Source organism: Leptonychotes weddellii, chromosome 7 (assembly GCF_054177405.1).
Source record: "Leptonychotes weddellii isolate Sample4059 chromosome 7, ASM5417740v2, whole genome shotgun sequence".
NCBI classification, from domain to species: domain Eukaryota; kingdom Metazoa; phylum Chordata; class Mammalia; order Carnivora; family Phocidae; genus Leptonychotes; species Leptonychotes weddellii.
This window is the reverse complement of record NC_138375.1, coordinates 120935935-120946694: the sequence shown is the minus strand read 5'-3', so window position 1 is coordinate 120946694 and position 10760 is coordinate 120935935. Positions and strand designations below refer to the sequence as shown.

Below are 10760 nucleotides of genomic sequence, written 5' to 3'. Positions count from 1 at the left end.
AGTGAAGTCTTTTAGTGTTGGTTATGAGTAAATTTCTTTAAGGAGCCAAAAATTCACAAAAATCTTCAGAATTTGAGTCTAATTAGTAAGACTTTCTTGGGTTGTTCAGATGATGGCACAAGGTGTGGTACCTCCACATGACTGTTTGGGTTGAGGGCACAAATTCCATGAAATGGCTGGAAATCCCTGAGAACTCACTGTAGTCCATGCCCAGTCATTTAGGGAGTGCTTGGCGGAATGCCCAAAACCCAGAGGACAAGCTTAGTCTCTAGGTAGTGGGCTCACAGTGCTGGGCATATGAGCTTGTCTGGGAAAATGTATGGAGTCTGACTGGAAAAAATTATAGCCTCTAAAATTAGAAAACTGCCAAAGCAAAATTAATCAACATTTATTAAATGGTCACAAAATATAATACTGTGTCAGCTTCATTAATTGCTAGAGTTAATGTTCATAACAATTTCATTCCATTTGAGAACAGTTTTAAGATGAGATGCTCTCACCAACTGAGAGTTCCTAAATATACATGATGAGTGTTGAGAAATCACAGCACATTTTAAATTAGTTACTTTAGCCAAATAATTTTAAAAGAAAAATTATAAAATTCTTTGTAGAAAAATAATTACCTGTGGGATGTATACACATATTAACATGCTTGAAGTGATGTGAAAATAAGCATTTAGGGAACATGAAGGTCTTAATACAGCAATAGGTCTTGTACAGTTATGTTCACTCAAAACATGCTTGTCCTAGGCGTTTGACCTATCTCTTGTCCTCCAGATCAGGGCTCCAATTTGAAGCTCTGCCCTGGGACTGTGGATAGGACTGGTGTCAGGATCTCTCACGTGGGTTGAGTTCTCTTAGATCTCAAGCCTCTGCCAGCCCTACGGTTAGAGACTAAAGTCTGCCCTAGAGAAAGCCTGCTGGTAGAGTCTGGTCTGCAACTCCTGAGATAACTTGAAGGGTACTTTAGAGGACCCTTCCTTCCAGAGATGATTTGGAGCCAGGCTTCCCCACAAGGCCTCCTAAAGCTGGATGTGTGGTGTGGAGGAAGGCATCTTCACTCCCATCCCCGTGCCTTTGCCTCTGGGAGAACAGGAGTAAAGAAAAGGCTTTTGATGGCAATGCTTTCCCTTGCGAATACCTTAAAAGAGATAACATGTGTCCTGATAGGTAGTGACCGTCAAGCCAACTCTATTTTACTGTAACCTGGCTCTGTACCGCTACTTGAGAAACATGCGATCTGAACTTTGACTAGGAGGGGCACCCACCACGGTTGATGTTGATGTAATCATGACAGTAGGAGTATTTAGAAACCTGGTAGGTTTTCTTCCCTGGTCTTTTTCAGGTCTTTATAGTGAGCTTGTTTATTTATCTCATGAGTGTCTCATCCCCAGCAAACTCTTCAGGAAATGATCTGTAAGGGCCAGATACTGTGTTACGTTTAAGGTCATGGAGAAAAACAGTGGCAACCTCCCAAAGAAAAGACAGGCTTCTGAGTCTGGATGTGTTGGGTCAGCAAGGTCAGTGTTGACCCCCCCCAGGCCAACCATTACAGGAAACAGAATTATAAGCCTGTCTTACCAGGGGAGAATGGACCTCAGAAGCCTGATTTCTATATCCCGCTTGACATTTAAAAAATTCTGCTCTTGTGCCAGAGGAGAGTGAAGAAAATTTTAAAAGGAGAAAAATGTTTATTTGTTTTAAGGCTTGCTCAGTAATCCACTTATGCCATTTACATTAAAGAACCTTTCCATGTAAACATCATTAATTATGTAGTATAAGAGCCAAATTGCTAAAAAATAAAAGTAATTGTAGAATAAATTAGTATAGCTTGAGTGCACATATATTATACAGAGACTCTAGATTTTTATATTTTATTGAAGGAGGCGGATTTGTGACTTTCTACATTTGAGCTGCTAGGATGGAACTAACAGACGTGACATTTTACAGATGGATACCAACGCTGTTTAAGTTTAAACTCATACTGGCAATGGCATTGTGCTTTTTAACAGGGGCCCTGACTCATGCCCCCTCTCTGTATCTGTCTAGAAAAGACTCTGGGCAGAGATGTGGATTGAGTATCCCGTGGATTTCCCCAGAAGGTTATTTGGAGCAGGACCATTCTTGTCTTCTCCAAAATCAGTAGTTTCCCTTGTACACTCAAGTGCAATCACACAAGACTGCTTGGGTCTGTGCTGCAGGCAAAGAATTGTGTGCGGCCTGCCAGGTGCAAGGGAGGGCAGGGACAGAAGCTGGTGAGCAAATATGGCATGGAGACCTTGTAGTAGCAGTAGCAGTATACATTTGTATCACCTTTTGTAGTATTTCAAGGGTTTTCATGTATGTTACATACTTAAATCCTTTACGGTAATTCTGTAAAATAGGTATGGTATGTATTTTTACCGACCCCATGTGATAGACAAGGAAACTGAAGCTTAAGGAAGGGGATCACAATGAGGCAGGGATTAGAAAGCATTTCCCAAATCCTATCGATATTTTTTTTTTCTGCTACCACCCTCATATTTCTTTTTAAAAGTAAGTGAAAACAACATGGTGTAGTACATAGCAATATTTTGTGCTATGTGGGATCTTTTAAGAACGTGTGAGTGCATTTACATCATTTCCTCAGGGAAAGTTTTGTTTTACCTAGAAAAGCAGGAAATGAAGTTGAAATGGGAAAAGTTTTTCATTTTTATGGATTCAATCCATCTGTTATGTTCACTAAGCCGGGATCATGGAGGAGGATAGATTTCTCACAGTATAAAGAGAGGAGAAAAGAGTAAAATGTGTTTCCTTTGTTCTCTGTTCAGATTCATACCCATCCATGGAGTCCTATTCAGATAAAACAGGGCAGTCAGCTTACCCATCAGAAAGAAAAGACATTGCTGTCCTCAAACGTGCCCTAACATCCTGAACGGTCTTCTACAGAAGACTCTCCCAAAACTTAACTTACTATAGCCTACTGTTGATCAGAAGCCTTACTGATAACATGAACAGTGGATGGACACATATTTTGTATGTTGTATGTATTATATACTGTATTCTTACAGTGAAGTAATCTAGAGAAAAGAAAATGTTATTAAGAAAATCATAAGGAAGAGAAAATACATTTACAGTAGTGTACTGTATTCATCAAAAAAATATGCATATAAGTGGACCCATGTAGTTCAAATGCATGCTGTTCAAGAAGGGTCAACTATGTATATACACATGCACATTTATATATTTAATATTATATATATACATTCATATATGTATGTATCTACATATGTGTATATAGACATTGCATATATATGTGTATATACATGTGTATATGTGTGTATATATATATAAACTTTTATTTTTTACTTAAAATCATAAATGAACATTTATTTGCCAAATTTGACAGGGTCATTTTTTGCATAATTTTGCACTTGAATGCACATCACCTACAACTTCCAGTTTCAGATACTTTAACGTGGAGGAAGAACTTAAAGGCACTTGCGAAGTAATTTGAGTTCATTTAGATTTTTATCACTTTTTTCTCCAGTCTTTTACACTTGTCTTTCTTACCTCTAATCTAAGAGCAATCCCCACTGCACCCCCCCCCAGCTTTTTCTAGTCTTTCCAAAGCATTTCACTTTTCATAGAAAGAGCAAGTCTCTTTTTATGCTCCTATTTGATCAGTTTATGTGATATTTAATTAAACTACATAATTATAGTCATCAAGTACAACTGCTGTAAGCAGGTTGGGGAACAAAAGCAACACCCTCTTAGAAGGGCTAGAGCTCATTCTGTGGGGGTAGGAGTGGTGAGGGTATTAGACCGCAGAAGCCACAAGCATCTATCACCCTCCAGGCCATCAGTCAGTATGTTTCACAGATGGATTTGAAAACATCAGTTAATCCCCCCCACCCCAGAAGCTCAATTAAAAGAGTTTCTATTGTGATTAAAAACTAATAAACATTAGTAAGGAAAACCAGTGGGTGCCATAAAGGTCTGTAAGCGGGGGATGTGATTGGGTCCTGGGGTGGCAGGAGAGACCTGTCTGAGGCTGGTCCAGTTGAGCTGAGATCGGAGAGTGATGAGGCATTTGCCCAGAAGGGGGCTGGAGCAGGGAGTCCCAGGCCGCAAGAGCAGCAGAGTCAACACTGTGTTGAAAACAAGGATCTGAAAGAAGCCAGTGTGATCAGATGGAAGAGTGAAGAGGGGGAGCAGTCCAGGGTGAGGCAGAGGGAGGGAGAGGCCAGTTCACAGGTGCTTTGTAGGTTCTGATAAGCATGCAGGTCTTCGTCCCTCTTGACAACAGAAAGCTGTTAATGATTATGAAGCAAAAGGGTCTCCTTATTTGAACACAAGCAGCCTCTAGTTTGTTTTGACCCTCAAATCTCATGGAGGTGCTTGGATTGCTTTTATAATCTAAACACATGATAGGCAGGGAAGAAGACAATATTTTCTTGACCTCTGGAACCAGAATTTCGCTTAGGGAGGGAGCTGTCCTTGAATAAGAAAATGCATTCATTAGCTGCTCATGGGTCAAAGTTGAGGATCCGAGGGCAGGCGTCAGGATAATAAAAGAGATGCTAGATATCTCTGCTGAGAAAGCGGGATGGAGGGAGAGAAAAGGAAGGGGGTGTCTTGTATTATTTTCCCAGGGCTGAGGTAATGGAGTATGACAAATTGGGGGCTTAAAATAACAGACATTTATTCTCTCACAGTTTTGGAGGCTAGATGTGTGAAAGCAAGATGTCAGCAGGGCCATGTTCTCTCACGGAACTCTGGGTAGACTCTTTCTGTGCCTCTTGCTAGTTTCTGGTGGTGGCTGGTAATCCTTGGTGTTCCTTGGCTCACGGCTGCAGCATTCCAATCTCGGCCCCTGTGGTCTTATGGCATTCTCCCTGTGTGTCTTCGTCTGTGCCTCTCCTTTTCTTATAAGGACCCTAGTCAGATTGGATCCGGGACCACTTTTAATGGCTTCATCTTAACTTGATTACATCTGCAAAGACTCTATGTCTAAACAAGGTCTTATCCGCCAATGCTAGAGGTTAGGGCTTGAATATATCTTTTTGAGGGACATAATTCAACCCACAACAGGTATGAAGAGAGAGAAGCGAGAAGAATCAGCAAAACCACGGGAGCTTAAACAGCTAGGTTGGCTGCAACCACTAAGAAATTACTGGTAGTAGGATAGCTAAAGGGAGTAATACAGTTTTTAAGTGCTTTTCTTACAATCTTTTAAGATGTGACAGCTTACAAAACATGTCCCCCATCGCACCCATGTGGTGGCTCCCCCCTTTTCAGTGAAATTTCTGCTACGTGTGTATGCAGAGATGGGAATGGTGAGGGGGCAAATGACAAGTGGAGTCACTGAGAAGGATTTGGGTTCCATGTTAGGGTCTCTGACATAAAGAGTGTGATCACAGGAAACCCCAGAGGGAACATCAATTTGGTAGAGACTGAAAAGAATCATTTTGTTACTGTAAATCCTTTTCCCTACCCAGATATTTAGAGATAGATTGGATTTCCACAAACTCTAGCATGGGGGTTTGTGTCAACCTTATCTCTGTCTTGTTGGTCCGGGACCAAGGTTGCAAATACAATGCTTGTGAAAAATCTTCCCTGCACCTCTTCTATCCTCCTTTTTAGGATACAGTGCAAGATTTTGGCAAAATGAAGAGTGTTTGTGATTTACTTTTAAAAAAGAAGGAAAAATCCTATATTCTATACCTCTTGCTCTACCATTTTCTAAATATAAAAATTCCCAATTGATTACCACTCGGGTGGCAGGAGAATGTTCTCTGAAGTCCCGTTTGCCTCTCTTGTCAGTCTCCCTCCTCGCCTCACAGAAAACCTTTCTGTTTCCTTCCTCCACCGGCGGAAACTCTTCGGTGCCGTTCACTTAGGTCTGCGCCTGGCTCTCGAAATGAAGGGAATGATTTCCTGTAGTGAGTCCAGATGTTTGTGTTCAGCATTATTGCTATTAGCCATCAAGTCTGAGAATCGTACCAAATTAAATCCGTCCTTGAGGCCTGCAAGGGAAGACAGTTTGATAATAGTTTCATGTCCTTAGAGTGAAATAGCTAAAACGGGGAAGAACTACCACCTTCGTGAACTACAATCCCTCACGGCAGCTTCTCTCTTCATTTCTGTGCTTCATTTACGTTGGCGTTTAAACACAAATGTGCTTTTAAAACACAAAAGCTTCCTTAAAACCTAAGCAACTGGCAAATGGTTAGAATAATTAATAAGGCAGGTATTTGGGGGGTTTGTTTTGTTTTGTTTTGTTTTCTGTAAGCAGCTTGGAGAGAATGGGAAACATTGCAGTTGGCAAAGGTATTCTTTGCGGCTCCTACGTCGTGCCTCTGTGGAAGCTTTGGCCCCGTATTGCAGGTACTTCACGGGCACCGAGGCTGTTCAGGCAACAGGAAGCAAAAAGCAAGAGCAATTATCCAGAGACCGAGAATACAATATGTTGTTATGTTTGGATATTTAAGCAAGAAGTCTCCGGGGTCTTCTTCCGCTTTGTAAATCTTGCGTAGGTTGTTGGTTGGAGGAACTGGATCATGCTCTTCTTTAACCCTGAAGGAGTTGGTTAACCCATCCATACCCCCGCGATATGCCAGGGAAATTGTGTTCTCTAGCTGCTGAGAGCAGATGGGCCCTCTTGGTAAACTGGATAGTCATCCTCTTCAGCCTTCGAGAACCAGCTGGTATCCTCTTGAACAAAGCTATAACAGCCTGACTGCTGCCTGCAGAGGAAGGGTGTCCTCCACACAGACAAGGCACTCATGTCAGAGCGAGGAATCCTGAGATGGCCCAGAGAATGCCGGTGGAATGGCCTCTGAGGTTCAACCCCAGGCTGATGCCATGTGCCAGTTTCTCTAGCTCTGTATGGTGCTCTTACCCATAATTCCTGCAGTGCCTGCTCTGCCCTTATTAGTCCTCATAACAACCCTTTAAAGACAGTATGTCAGCTGATGTAAGAGGAGCCATTCTTCTGTGATTTTGACCCCCCCCCCCACCAAGCCCACGAGCATCTTCTCATAGTTCTATGCAGACTCTCAGTGGCTGCCACACATTAAGAAGATTAAAGCAGAGGGGAAAAAAAAAAAAAATCTCAGCCTGACCTAGGCATATAAAGCACCCTTGGGTTCTAGTTACTCTGCAGGAGTAAAACATTCTGAACTTTTAAACACTTCACTCTGTTAATAACAGCAAGTCAAGTTGGCCAAAATTCAGAAGAAATTTTTTGAAATGGTGATCAATTTTAAGGCATTCTTTATAGAATCAAAAGTGTTGTCTACTTTCTGGGGAAAAGCAGGAAGACTAAAGGATAATGAGGCTTTGGCAGATAGAAAGTACGTGGGGATCAGTTATTCTCATTAGTCAAAGAGACAAGGCAGGAGTAATTGGCATATGCCTGATGAAATAAAAGACATGTAATATAAGAAAAACCTCATTATAAGTACAAGGAAACTTTGGCATTGCCCTCTTGCTCTGCCGGTGACAATTCAATTATAGTATAGTCATATTTTTTATTTTGCAGTTGTTAATTGGTTAAGGCAGAGAGCATCTTTGTGACATATCTCTCTTTCTTTTCAAGTGTGTGTGGTACGTACATGTTTGTAAAAAGGGAAAAACAGAGACACAGCAGTGACATATGTTACTGGCTCCGTTCATCTGGGGAAAGCTCTCAACCCAGAATTACTCTTTCCTTCCACGATGGAGAGGTAGATAGATGGTCACTTTGAAGACATCTACTCCCAGGTTTTTACCTCCCAGGGTCTAATTCTGGGGTTATTTGTGGCTTCCTGATTTTGTACTGCTCTCCTTTCTGATCATCGTTCACTGCCACACAAATGCAAATGGTGAGGCAGAAAAGCCAATGAAATGGAATTGTCAGTTCGTGTTTCATTGTACTTTCTCTGCTCATCACCTGTTTTAAAAGCTTATCTGATTGTATATTATCTCTCATTGCTTGCTTGGATTCTCCTTTCCTCTTGGTCTGGAGGGAGGGGGGTGGACAGAGAGAGAGAGAGAGAGAGAGAGAGAGAACGGTGTTTAAAGTTCTTTGCCATCTAACATCACCGGAGCTCTTGCAGGTGATTTACACACCACATGGGCTCCACTGTCTGTGTGCTGTAACTTGGTAACTCAGTGGTAGCTTGACCTTAAACAGCTGCTGAGCCTCTTGGTCTCTAAGCAGGGGCAGAGAAGGCCATTATTGCAAGGAAAGGACACATGGCTTTCCAAATGGCATGAAATACATCTCTTGCCACCAGATGAATTATGTATTCATGAAAACCACGAAATGGAAGACTATCCGCTCGCCCAGCAGTCATCTGGGCTGAACACAAGGCTCTGCAAACAGTGCAAAGCTCTGACTCCCTCATTTATTTACCTTGCCGGTCGGTGTGTACAAATTTTTACAACAAGCTGTGAGAAGGAAGCTGGGAAGAGGTCTGCATTTCCAAGGAAAACTGAATTGCATGATGCCTACATTTTAATTTGGTATCAACAAGTCTTTACTGGGCATCCATTATTCTAACATTATCCACACAAAATTGTAATACTGTATTATTAGGAAAGGAATGTTCTCATCACAAGGTGAGTTTCTGCAAATACTGGGAAGCTTCCCCTTTCCCCATTAAATATATAGCCCACTAGTGTGTGTAAAACAACTCACACCAAGATGATGAGTTTTGACATTTCTGTTTCTTATTAATTCCTGACTTATTAGCAGAGGATTGTGGAAATTATCCCTATTGTACAGATGGGAAAAATTAAAGCCAGAGATGTTAAATGACATCCCAGGATCACTGTTAGCAGCAGAGCTAGAAAGAGCATTGCTGGATCTCGACTCTGAGTTCATATTCACTCCGCCAGCACACTGCACTGGTGTGGATTTGACTTTCGTGTTACAATGATGATGACCAATAAGATGGTGACGTTTAAAATGCGGTCCTTGGTTCTGTTCATAGCTCGTCAGGGACAGAGTTCCAGTGCTGGTTAGGTTCACACCCATGCTGATCCTCCTAGCTTCAGCCCTCCCCCTTCTCTGCCCTAAGATCTCTCCGTCTTTACATTCTCTGCTGGGCTGGGTGTGCTTGCACCTGTTCACACCTCCTCCCAGGGCTCCTGGACTGCCAAGGCTGCAAAGAGACTCCCTTGCAGCTAGGGGTCCAGATATGACTTTGGACTCTGCTAATCGGATGGATTCACATAAGACTTAAGGTCAGAACTGAGTGAAATGGCAAGAGTTACAGTGGTCTGTTAGTCTGTCTGTCTGTCTATCTATCTATCATCTTCCAGTAAGGATTTAGCAGGAATGAACAATTGTCGTCCCCGGAGAGCTGCTAATGAGGTGTATTCCTGGAGCTTTGGCAGCCTCTGGATTCCTAAGCTTCCTGAAGGTGCCCGGGAGGGCAGCTCCTGCTGGGGGTGCAGTTCTGCAGTATTGGTCCAGGACTGCCCTCCAGGCTCAGCAGGGAGACTACTCCTCCTGACCTTTCAATGATTTCATTAGCACCTAATTCCCTGTATAAAATCTCTTCCTACTTAAACTAGCTAGAGTAGTTTCTCTGATCTGCAGCTGAGTCCTGACTCATCCACTGCTTAAAGATCACCTGTGAGCCCACTGCATCCTGACTCAACTTGTGTTTTATTGTGTCATATTGCATTTAAGTTGTTCTCTCTCTCCCTCTCTCTCTCCCCTTCCTGCCACCCCCTAGTCCTCAGACTATAAGGTTATTCATCTTTTAGTCCCTCTGTTTGTGGGATAAAGCCTGGCACATAATAGTCACTTAAGAGATGTTTGTTCGAATAAATGGATGGATGACTAAATGCAGAACCAAATCTCCTGTGATGCTTAGTTCATGGGAGAATGAAAACCTTGTCGAAAATGCAATTTTATTTCATACGTTTGCCATTAGTGTATTTTATTTAATAAAATGTAGAAAGGCACACACTTTTAGCTTGATATTAATCACTACCTTTTACTTAAACAGTCAAATGGGATTTGCTGCTCAGCAGTTAAATATTTTGCTGTCTCCGGAAGACTAGCAATGTGCGTCGATGAATGTGAGCCTTGCCTCTTAGCTCCTGCCTCCTACCCATGACATTTCTTGCTGGGTAAATTCTGAACAGGTGCTGCTAGCTGCCTCATTAACTGCATGGAGCTGCAGGAATTGTGCGTGAGATTATCCCTCACCAGAAACGAAGCCCTGCATTCTTTAAACACTGCACTGGACTTAAAGCATCCTGATTCTTTCTATGTTGCCACCAGCGACAGACACTGGCTTAAGGTGCCAAGAGCTGGAATTGATGTTATGTCATATCTTTTCTCTGATCCTCCCTTCTTGTCATCATTCAGTCTGCTCTCTATCATTTATCTGCCTGTTTCATTTCCCCATTAATATTTATTAAGTGTCTGCAGGTTGCATAATAATAATAAAAATAACAAAATGTTATTGTTATATATATATTTGTTCATTTAAAAGGCTTTTATAATTTGTAAGTCATTTAATTCTTGCTAAAACTTTCTCAGGTCAGGAGCATAGGCATTCCTATTCTCATTTCATTGATGAGCATAGAGAGATGTAGAAAGGATAAAAGTTACACAGGAGAACTGGGCCTAGATGGTACCAGCTGCCCTGACTCTAGGTCCACTGTTTGTCTCAATCCATATATTTTATGGCATGAAATGAGACTAAAATAGAGATGCAAAATAGACCATATCAGATCTTGAGGGCTTTGCCCTGCAGGCCAGTATATTTTTTTTT

At 41.9% G+C, this 10760-nt stretch overlaps 1 protein-coding gene and 1 long non-coding RNA gene across 2 annotated transcripts in view; both read left to right on the top strand.

Annotated features, from left to right (window-relative positions):
* The window catches only part of MEGF10 (multiple EGF like domains 10), a 349303-nt gene that overhangs the window by 42745 nt on the left and 295798 nt on the right, over positions 1–10760 (top strand). The gene's annotated exons all lie outside the window — the stretch shown is intronic.
* LOC145722754 (uncharacterized) overlaps positions 3384–10760 on the top strand; it is a 10552-nt gene continuing 3175 nt past the window's right edge. The window contains exon 1 of the long non-coding RNA XR_014147262.1: positions 3384–10742. This is a non-coding gene — a long non-coding RNA (uncharacterized LOC145722754). The remainder of the gene's footprint in view (positions 10743–10760) is intronic.